The 11,968-nt window shown below is 46.7% G+C and overlaps 1 protein-coding gene across 1 annotated transcript in view; it reads left to right on the top strand.

The window, feature by feature from the left end:
- The first annotated feature begins 10,493 nt into the window (after positions 1-10,493).
- The window catches only part of LOC143298833 (uncharacterized), a 19,060-nt gene continuing 17,585 nt past the window's right edge, over positions 10,494-11,968 (top strand). The window contains exon 1 of the mRNA XM_076611829.1: positions 10,494-10,575. The gene's annotated coding sequence lies outside the window, so the exon portion shown is untranslated. The remainder of the gene's footprint in view (positions 10,576-11,968) is intronic.

Raw genomic sequence — 11,968 nt, 5'->3', positions numbered from 1 at the left:
TTTTTTAATTGTCCATATGTAAAAATAATATTTGCTTGCTCAGTCAGCCAAGGCGGATGAAAACAATGCGGAATTTTCGCAATCTGGGAAAGAGACAGACTGCAACTCTCAAAGACTGACTTAGTAAACTCGAACAAGGACGTGTATACAGCTTTGTTACGAATTTCTCTACAGATGTATGTTTCTTCATCAATTTCAGAGACAACCGAATTTGGAACAGCTCTAGCCCTTACCATGTAGTTACAGGCACATAATTTCCTGTGTTCAGGTAATGGCAAAACACCAGCTTCTTTGTATGTTTTGTCGATTGAAGCCCATCGCGGTAACCCAAGTGCAATCTTAAAAGCTAAGGAATCAATACTTGTCAGTTTATGAAGATCAGAGTTTGAAGCAGTGAAATAGATTTCCTGACCATATGATATGATTGAGCGGACTAGTCCCATTGCAGCATTGATCAGATTATTGCCACAATTTATAACAGGGATTCCAGAAAGCACACACACACACACACACACACACACACACACACACACACACACACATATATATATATATATATATATATATATACAGACTTAATACTTGTTGATATTATAAGTTATATTTGTTGATATGCAACTCGAGCCTGCAGAAGAGAGTAGGCCTTCAAGCACGGTACCCCAGTTCAAAACTCTAAATTTGCTGACGGTTGTTGTGAACGGGTATACAATACCCGTATATGGTATGAGAGGATCCCATTGTGTCAAGCTGTTACTTGCCAAGCGTAAAAAAAAATCATATTACAGGGTTTAACCACTTCCTGTTTCGATCCATGGACAGACGTCATAAAAATTTTTAAAAAGTACGTCACGGATAGGGCTCCACCATGACGTTGTTGTGCTGTTCGTCAAGTGATTATTGGCGGAGGAAAGTGAAACACTGAAAAGCATGCCTTCTGTCTACGAACTGTGAAAATTTACATCAAAACCATGGATGAGAACACGTTTTCTTTGCGCCATGGCTGATGTGGTCATGGCAGTCATTGTTTTCTTTGTGCTTTGCGTGGCGTCGGGTCGGGGCATGAGGGTCTACATCAACGGCACGCTTCCTCATATATCCCCGTCGTCCCCCGCCCTGAGCAATGTCAGCACGACCATCACCATCACTTGCATCATGGGCGTGACACCCACTAAATTCTTCAGCGGGTATTTCTCCATCAGCATGTACAGGTGTCGATACAAAGATGACGCCAGATGTAGCAACGCATCATCGGACATGGACGTCTGTGTCCTGTTCCGAGTTTTCCAAGCGCACGCGACGGTGATGAGGTACTGCGGATGTCCCGATCACAGATGTCAAAACCTGCTGATCAACACTGACATCAAGAAGGGCATGTACAGCGTCACCATACCCGCGGCCACCTGCCACGACGCGGGCCGGTATAAATGCAAGAGAGAAGAAATTGACTCCCAAGTACCCCAGGCATCGACATATCTGGACATGATTCCGAGGGAAGTAGGACTGTTGGCGAGGCTGGACCGTCGGAAAGGGGCGGTGTTTAGAGGGTCATTGCTGACCTTGCGATGCCGCGTGATGAGCACGCTGGACGTGCGCTTCGGGTGGGGTTTTCGGGACCCTCCCAGCCTCAGGTGGATCCCCGTCACTCCTGGCATGGGGTACTCCCGCTCCACCTCCCCCCCGTACAATCGCCGCTGTGACGTGCCCTGGAACTCACTGCTGATACGGTACATCGACGTCAGCGACGAGCGGCGGCTGTACCGCTGTTTCGTGACCTTCGCCTTTAAGCGGGTACACTACCAAATCTGGTCCGCAGCCTACAGCCTGCAAACGGAAGTGCTGACCACCAGCCTTTCAACCCCTCGAGCGAAAGACGCCAACGTCACGCTCGGTCCTGCCCCCGCGCCCTTCGGGGTCCTCAAGGCCGGTTCCGCGTTGGGGGACCGCATGACGCTACGTTCCGTGCCTGCCGTGCTGGCCTGTCTGGCCGTGCTGGGGGTGGGAGCTATGCTGTGTCTCACTGCCATGTTGGTCACACAGTCCAATCTCTGGCAATGGTCTCCGCCATTCTTCCGCTTACCCGCGGCGCAGCTCGCTTCTTTGAACAGGCCTGGAGAGGGCAGGGGTCCTCAGAGACCCCAGACCACGGCCTTGGGGACACAGAGTAGGGGTCCGGCCGACGAGGCGGAGAGAGAGATAGACACAGCGGATGACCGGCTCTCTGTGAACCACGAAGATCCTCTGGAAAGGGTGATCCTAGTATACAGCAGCCAGAACAGCTCCAGGCCTCCCTTGGCCCCAGCACTGGTTCAGTGGCAAGGAGACAGTGACGCCACAACCAGCCGAAACACCACGTCACCTCCCCAGCCCGGGACAGTCACAGCCACAGCTACAGCCACAGGTACAGCCACACGCAGCGTTGTTCACAGGGAAAGTGGTCCCAGCAGCAGAGAAACCACCACAGCCGTGCCGGGCCCTTCTGCCAAACACTGTGTCACAAACGTGAAAAGCCCGGCCACACACACCACACCTCCACACATCACCATCACTACCGCCACCACCACTACGACCACCACGGCGGACCCCCAAAGCACACATGTCACTGCAGCAGCACGCTACGCGGTTCCAGAAAACACCAGTGTCACCACGGCAACAAGCGCCACATTCCCACAAAACACTAGTGTCACCAAAGCAACAGCAAGCACCACATACCCACAAAACACCAACATCACCAACGCAACAACAAACACCACAGACCCACAAAACATTGACGTCACTACGTCAACAACAAATATTACAGACCCACAACACACCATCGTCACAACGTCAACGCCAAACATCACTGACCCACAAAACATCGACGTCACCACGTCAACAACAAACATCACAGACCCACAAAACATCGACGTCACCACGTCAACAACAAACATCACAGACCCACAAAACATCGACGTCACAACGTCAACAGACCCACAAAACATTGACGTCACAACGTCAACAACAAACATCACAGACCCACTAAAAACCATCGTCACCACGTCAACAACAAACAACGCAGACCCACAACACATCGACGTCACCATGTCAACAACAAACAACACTGACCCACAAGACATCAACGTGAAAACGTCAACAACAAACATCACACACCCTCAAAACATCATCGTCACAACGTCAACAACAAACATCACAGACCCACAACACACCATCGTCACCACGTCAACAACAAACCACACTGACCCACAACACACCATCGTCACTACGTCAACAACAAACAACACTGACCCACAACACACCATCGTCACCACGTCAACAACAAACAACACAGACCCACAACACACCATCGTCACCACGTCAACAACAAACAACACTGACCCACAAGACATCGACGTGAAAATGTCAACAACAAACATCACACACCCTCAAAACATCATCGTCACCACGTCAACAACAAACATCACAGACCCACAACACACCATCGTCACAACGTCAACGCCAAACATCACTGACCCACAAAACATCGACGTCACCACGTCAACAACAAACATCATAGATCCACAAAACATCGACGTCACCATGTCAACAACAAACATCACAGACCCACAAAACATCGACGTCACAACGTCAACAGACCCACAAAACATTGACGTCACAACGTCAACAACAAACATCACAGACCCACAAAAAACCATCGTCACCACGTCAACAACAAACAACACAGACCCACAACACATCGACGTCACCATGTCAACAACAAACAACACTGACCCACAAGACATCAACGTGAAAACGTCAAAAACAAACATCACACACCCTCAAAACATCATCGTCACCACGTCAACAACAAACAACACTGACCCACAATAAACCAACGTCACCACGTCAACACCAAACAACACTGACCACAAAACATCGACGTCACCACGTCAACAAACAACACTGACCCACAAAACACCATCGTCACAACGTCAACAACAAACAACACTGACCCACAAAACACCAAAGTCACCACGTCAACAACACAACAACACTGACCCACAAAACACCAACGTCACCAAAGCAGCCACAAACATCACACACCCACAAAACACCAACGTCACCAAAGCAGCCACAAACACCACAGACCCACAAAACATCAACGACTCCACGGCAGCCACAAACACCACAGACCCACAAAACATCAACGACTCCACGGCAGCCACAAACATCACACACCCACAAAACACCAACGTCACCAAAGCAGCCACAAACATCACACACCCACAAAACACCAACGTCACCAAAGCAGCCACAAACACCACAGACCCACAAAACATCAACGACTCCACGGCAGCCAGCACAGGGTCACCATCAGAGCTGACAGACCGTAAAAACACAGGACAGGGCCCACTACCACCCAACATTCTGCACGACGACGACGACGACGAAGATATTCGTGATGAACTTGAGCACACGGACGGTCCCTCGATGTTAACAGGAACAGTAAGGGCCAAAGTCTGCAAGAAGAAATCAACAGGTAGTGGAATGAATGAGAACAGTGGTGTCCTAACTGGAATTGGTGCAGTGCCTTTTTATATACGCATGGGGGAAAAAAACAAAACAAAACAGAAGTGATTATTGGCCCCTGTTACTACATCCCGTTCAGAAGCGGTGTTACAAGCGTGGCAAAATTTTGCATGCTCCTGGCAGATGTATTCATCAGTGGCACACGCAGAAGAAGTTTCAACTAGAAATGATAAAATAACTGTTATCAAACAGTGTGTGGATATTCAAGATTTTTGTTGTTGTTGTTGCTATGTTAAAGAAATAAAATTTAAAAAATACAATAAATTGACTTTGGGAACATGTTTTGCTTTTTCACATTAATTTTGTTTCTTTCCCAAGAGAGCCAATGTGACTATTATTAGCCAAATGTGTTGTCGACAATCTCCATAGCAATTTGTTTTTATAAAATGTTTAACACAAGCGCACGCACACGCATGCACACGCACACGCGCGCGCGCGCGCGCGCGCACACACACACACACACACACACACACAGAGGCTACATAGTAAGCATCTTTCAGTCTAGGGAGACTACGGAGTTTGCTCTGGGAGATGTTCTGGCACAGCATCAGTTGTGGCTTGACAGGCATATTCAGGAATAGCAGTTTATCCCACACTCAGCCCAGAGGTCTGATGCTTGTCTGTCTGCCATACTCTCATTTAAAAAACAAAAAATGGGAGGAAAACCCCGAAAACCTCAATCTTCTATTCAACACAGCCATTTCACCCACTTAAGGAAGACATTATCGGGAATGGCCAGAGGGCATAACTGATGCAGAAGTGAAGCTACTCATAGAAGAAAACAGTAAAGAAGACGGCATGATCATATACACAGGTGGCTCAGTCACTAAAGACCAATCCGGTTGGAGATTCACTGCGAAACAAAATTGAAAAAAAATTTGGGAAGAGAATGCTGCCTAGAAAGTCACAACCTCTAGCCTAACGATGTGTGACACATGCTCTCCAGTGGCTATCATCTATCCATATGCCTGGAAACCAACATGCCATGATTCTAACGGACTCAATGAACCTCATACAGAAAATTGAAAGTGGAATTGGAAGCCCAGGGTGGCATGAGGCAATGCGCAACTTTCAGATTAAAAAATGTACTTGGTCATACTGCCCGGGACATGCAGGTGTTCAGGGAAATGAGCGAGCTGACAGACTTGCCAGTAACGCAACAACAACGAGCGGCCTACATCTAGGAAAATCGGAAATCCAAGTCAAAGAATACCAAAAAGAACTGGTACAAGGCCATCACACCATCGATCGCCTCAAAGAAATAAAGGTAGAGAGAGGAAGCGGCCCTAAGTCTAACATGAAAGGTAGAGCAAACGAATATTGGCATCATTTCCAAACCAACATTGCGCAAATTTCTTCAAAACGGAACAGAGTCTCTGTGGGCTTTTCCAAATACAATAGACCGAGCAACACGCCTGGCATCAGAGATCTTTTCCCACCCCTCTTGCGGCCAATCAGTGGCAGCCTGTATGTGGGTGTGTGTGTGCGCGCGCTCGCGCGTGTGTGTGTTTGTGTGCGTCTCTGCGCGCGTGTGTAAGCGCACACATGTGTCAGGAGAGCTCTGTGCACGTGTATGTATGTGTGTGTGTGTGTGTGTGTGTGTGTGTGTGTGTGTGTGTGTTCGATTTTGGACCAGCTTAGTGATATCAAACACAGAAAAATATCCTGGAAAATATATTTGATATTACTTGACTTATATCGAAATGGTATTTATTCTTCAAAATGGATGAGTTGTATCAGACAAATTTTAATAGAAGCCGGGTATGACTGTTTGGGATGCTCAGTTCTTGGAGAGGGAATCTTTCTGCAAGAATGTCAACATTGCTTTGAGAGATAGTTTTCAAAATCTATGGAGACATGCTCTAGAGGCGAGTAGTAAATGTTTGTTTTATCGAAATTTCAATAGTGGATTTGGTAGAGAAAAATATATAAGTCAAATGCCTGATAATTACGTTATCAGCTTCTTCAGATTTCGAAGTAGTAATCATAAGCTGGAAAAAGAAACAGGGAGGCACAAAGGCATACCACGAGAGTTACAGCTTTGTAAGGTTTGTAACATGTCTGTGATTGGTGATGAGTTTCAGTTTATAATGAAATGTCCCAGTTATGATCAGTTACGAAATAGATATTTTCCTAAAAAAAATATTTGTCTCCAAAATCGGTTTTTAATTTTTGTAATATGCTCAAAGGAGGCAAAAAAAGTCATAAAAGCTGTAAGTAAGATGATTAGATTTGCAAATGTTGTCTAGTTATACTTTTGGAGTTAAAGACATTTGTGTTTTCTCAACTTTTATGTGACATTGTTGTGAATTTGGAAATGTTTGTTCTGGGCATGAAAAAGATTATTTTGCAGTAATCCCCCATACTCCAATAGGAGTGAAAGGATAATTAAAACTTGAATCTTGTAGAGGATGAGGTGTGTGTGTGTGTGTGTGTGTGTGTGTGTGTGTGTGTGTGTGTGTGTGTGTGTGTGTGTGTGTGTATTGTGGGAGCATCGGAATATTGGAACGTGCGGGTGTGCATTATATACATTTGTATATATATATATATATATATATATATATATATATATATATATATATGCGTGTGTGTGTGGGGGGGGGGGGGAGGGGGGATATGGGCGTATGTGTGCGTGCTTGTATAAGTAAGTGTGTGTGCGTGCGTGCGTGCGTGCGTGTGTGTGTGTGTGTGTGTGTGTGTGTGTGTGTGTGTGTGTGAGTACGGGGTATCCGAAGGCACAACCCTGCTTAACTCCACTTTGGATGTCAAAAACACCCGGTGTTGAGCCATGAAATGCCGCAGTCCCCTTCATGTCTTCATGGAAGGAGCTGATAATGCTACATAGCCTGGGTGGGCATCTAATCTTGGGGAGCATTTTGAAGAGACACTCCCTACTGACCAGGTCAAAAGCTTTTGTAAGATCTATGAAGACAGTGAAGAGGGGCTGCTTTTGTACTTTGCATTTCTCCTGCAGCTGTCTGAGGGAAGAAGACCATGTCGATGGTGGAACTGATGGCGCGGAATCCACACAGTGATTCTTGGTGGACTCTCTCAACTAGAACCGGGAGCCCCTTCAGTGCGACTCGAGCGAAGAGCTTCCGATAAGGGTGAGGAGGGAAATGCCGCGATAGTTGTTGCAGTCACATCTGTCGTCTTTGTTTTTGTACAAGGTGACTATGCTGGCAACTCTCATGCCTTATGGAACTTCACCTTCGTTCCAGCAGAAGTATAGGATCTAATGTAGCTCAGTGATGAAGGTGTTTACCAGCATTTCAAAACTTCGGCAGGGATGCCGTCTTTACCTGGTGCCTTGCCAGGGACGAGGGAGTCCAGAGCCTCATTGAGTTCTTCGAGGGTGGCATCTCTGTTGAGTTCACCCAACATAGGTAGGCACTCAATGACGTTCAGGGGTTCTACAGCAACCACCTTTTTCCCGGGCATAAAGCTCAGAGCAGTGGTCTACCAAACTTTCCATCTGCTGAGTCCTTTACTGGATGACATATCCTGTAGTAGACTTCAGAGGGGCGGTTTTCTTCTGCGTGGGTCCCAGTGCCTGCTTGATTCCATCGCACATCCCCTTGACGTTGCCTGTGTCAGCGGCAGTCTGATATCTGGGAGCCAGTAGTCGTTGGGGCATCGCTTGGCACACTGATAGACTTCTGTGACGGGCGCGATAGCCGAGTGGTTAAAGCGTTGGACTGTCAATCTGAGGGTCCCGGGTTCGAATCACGGTGACGGCGCTTGGTGGGTGAAGGGTGGAGATTTTTACGATCTCCCAGGTCAACATATGTGTAGACCTGCTAGTGCCTGAACCCCCTTCGTGTGTATATGCAAGCAGAAGATCAAATACGCACGTTAAAGATCCTGTAATCCATGTCAGCGTTCAGTGGGTTGTGGAAACAAGAACATACCCAGCATGCACACCCCCGAAAACGGAGTATGGCTACCTACATGGCGGGGTAAAAACGGTCATACACGTAAAAGCCCACTCGTGTGCATACGAGTGAACGTGGGAGTTGCAGCCCACGAACGCAGAAGAAGAAGAAGAAGAAGACTTCTGTGAATGCAGTCCGTATGACTTGCAGGTTCTTTTCGCTGAGGTAGGCATTGCACACTGCTAGGACGCGTCTCTTGTTTTCCATGACTGGTGTCATTTCCGCAGTGCGCGCCTAAAACCAATCTGCCGACTGCCAAATGTGAATATGTCCGTACTGTAGATTCTCTTTAAAGAAAACACAACAACAACCCAACTCACTAAGCCTGTGAATGCAGCACACACACACCCCTCCACGCACGTTCCCCCCTCCCTTCCACACACACACACACACACACACACACACCTCCCCATCCCACTCTACACCACCCACCCTCTCTCTCTCTCTCTCTCATTCTCTCATACACAACCACCAATTTCACTGCTCCGCCCCTTTATCCGGCTCCTCATGCATTTAACTCATTCCCTTCCACCACCCTTACTCTTTCTTGAAATTATACTTCTTTGTTGTTGGTTTTATTTTATTTCTTCTTTTTTTTTTTGGGGGGGGGGAGGGGGGTTCGTATTTTTTTCCCCTTCTTCTGTTGAAGAAAGACGAACTTGGAGCAGAAGCTGACTGCTTTCAACGACCCGATCCATGCCGACGCGACTTCTTTGTCACAGTGGGTGACTTGACAGCAAGGCCGTGTGTGGCGGCCCGTGTGTGACGGTGTGACCAGGTGGCTGTGGTCTGTCCTTAAGTGGATGAGGGCGAAGTCTGTCGTTCTCGATTCAAAGGAAAAACTTAGGACCGCTGATTGACCATGTAAACTTTAGCACTAAAAAGAAAAGAGAAAAACAGAGAGAAAAGACAAAAACTAAACAAACATACAAGCAAACATACAAAAAACAAAACAAAGACCCCCCACCCCCCCCCCCCCCTCGCAATAGCGGACGTCGTTTCTAGTCCAAACTAGAACCTTGTGTCTCATATTCTTGATAACGTAAATAGTCTGTTATTCTGCTGAAATGTGGTATCTAACAACAACAAGAACAATAATAGTAATAATAATTATTATAGTTAAGATGTTAATAATAATGCAAAGACGGACAGACTGAATCTGACATCAGATGTGTTTTTTTTTCTTATTATCGTAGGTGTCTTATGTTTAGTTAATAAGCTGTCGTGAGTTTTTGCGTATGCCTGAACCCTCTTCGTGTGTATACTCGCGCAGATCAAATACGCACGTTAAGGATCCTTTAAACCACGTCAGCAGTCGGTGGGTTATGGAAACAAGAACATACCCAGCATGCACACACCCCAGACACATTCATGGGGTAAATAAATAAAACGGTCATACACGTAAAATGTTACGCGTGTGTGTGTGTGTGTGTGTGTGTGTGTGTGTGTGTGTGTGTGTGTGTGTGTGTGTGTGTGTGTGTGTGTGTGTGTGTGTGTGTGTGTGTGTGTGTGTGTGTGTGTGTGTCTGCGTGTCGCTCTGTGTGTCTGTGTGTGCGACTGAAACCTGACTAAATGACACAGGAAACGAATGACGGGCGCCCGACGGACGGCAGCTCAGTGTCAGTCGGCTCTACCCAGGTGGGCAGCCTTTAGTGCAAATGACTCCGTGTTTGTAAAACACTTAGAGCTTGGTCTCTGCCCGGGGATAGGCACTACAGGAAAAACAAATAAAACTGCACGCAGGAAAAAATACAAAAAAAATGGGTGGCGCTGTAGTGTAGCGACGCGCTCTCCCTGGGGAGAGCAGCCCGAATTTCACACAGAGAAATCTGTTGTGATAAAAAGGAATACAAATACAAATATAAACAAAGAATGTTGTCAGATTTGCATTCACGTAAGGACAAAACTCAGACAGGGACTCTCACAGCTAGGGCGGAGTGTGTGAGTGTGTGTATAGTGTGCGCTTCGTCTGTTGCTGTCTGCTGTGTAGACCAGCACAAAACAACCCTCCACGTTCATTGACACGGGGCTGTAAACAGGTGTGTGTGTCTGGAGTGTATTCGCAAGAAATTAAAAGGTCAGTAGTGATCGGTTGTCGGTTTGGAGGGGTCGGTGGGTAAATTTCGATTGATTAATGAGTGCATGTGTGTGTGTGTGTGTGTGTGTGTGTGTGTGTGTGTGTGTGTCTGTGTCTCTGTGTCTCTGTGTGTGTCTGTGTACTTAAAATTGCACACGATTACTACAAATATGTATATGCGCATATATATATATATATTCGCCGGTATGCCCTGCCTGTGCTTCAGTAAGGTTATATCTACAAATTATAGCACACCTGTAGTAGTACACCTGCAGTTCACAAACTGGGGAAGTTAGCGCGGAAAGAAGAGAGGAAGCGAGGCGAGGTGTGTTTTTCAACTGGCGAGTTAATGGCGACTGCTGGCCTTTTGTCCGCTCTTTGTCAGTCTGACATGTGAGACGACGAGTGTGTCGTTTGGCTCACCCCCCCTCCCCTCCCCCGCCCCCCCCCCCCCCCCCCCCACCCCTTCCCGGCTGCGCTGCTTCAGGTTCGGTTGAATAAATACAGTTATTTTCTCTTCACTAGTTTACCGGTCCTCGATACTATGACGATGCGGTACGATACCTGTTGCTGACTGTCTGGTACCTACTGTTACCTTTTGAAACTTCCTCGTGTCAATACAAGAACCTATGGTGAACATTCTGTCTTCTTTGCTGCTCCTCACATCTGGAACAACCTTTCCTCATCATATCCGTGCATCTGATTCTATTTCTGCTTTTTGCTCATCACTAAAAACTCATCTTTTTAAAAACCTATCTATAAGTACTCGCAGCTTCCCCTTGTTCTCCAACACCACCCATGCCAGCTCACTTTGGATGTATGTAGAGTGGGAGGGGGAGAGTGTGAGTGTGAGTGGGGGGAAGGGGTGTGTGTGTGTGTAGAAAGAGTGGTCATGCATGTTTTATGTAACTTGTAATATTTTTCTTTCATGTAAAGCGCCCTGAGCTGTTAGAGAGAAAGGGCGCTATATAAATGTACATTATTATTATTATTATTATTATTATTATTATTATTATCATAACAGCAAGGGATCGTCGTTCCGTGTCTTTAACTCACTCAGTACGGCCAGTCCTCTCTTTTCCTCTACACAGACCCCTCGGATGTCCAGTGGGTGTCTGAATGACCCAACCTTTAGCTTCCGTCGTCAGAATTGTGGTATTCTCTGTCAACATTCACCTCTTCAGTATAAGAGCCTTCCGCTTGCAATATTTTGATGATGGTAATTGGGGTGAAACGCTGTTAACGTCGTCCCTTTCGCCGTTCGTATGGAGAGAGTTAAGAAGTTTGACTGCTCTCCCCTTTTCTCCTGGCTCCAGACTAACATTTTCCAGTCTTTATGTTTTTTTCTTTATTCTTTACAGGTTATTCCTCCAGATTCATCATCTGTCGTCGT

Source organism: Babylonia areolata, chromosome 24 (genome assembly GCF_041734735.1).
Source record: "Babylonia areolata isolate BAREFJ2019XMU chromosome 24, ASM4173473v1, whole genome shotgun sequence".
In the NCBI taxonomy this organism is placed as follows: domain Eukaryota; kingdom Metazoa; phylum Mollusca; class Gastropoda; order Neogastropoda; family Buccinidae; genus Babylonia; species Babylonia areolata.
Note: the sequence above shows the minus strand (reverse complement) of the source record. Positions and strands in the feature narration are given on the sequence as shown.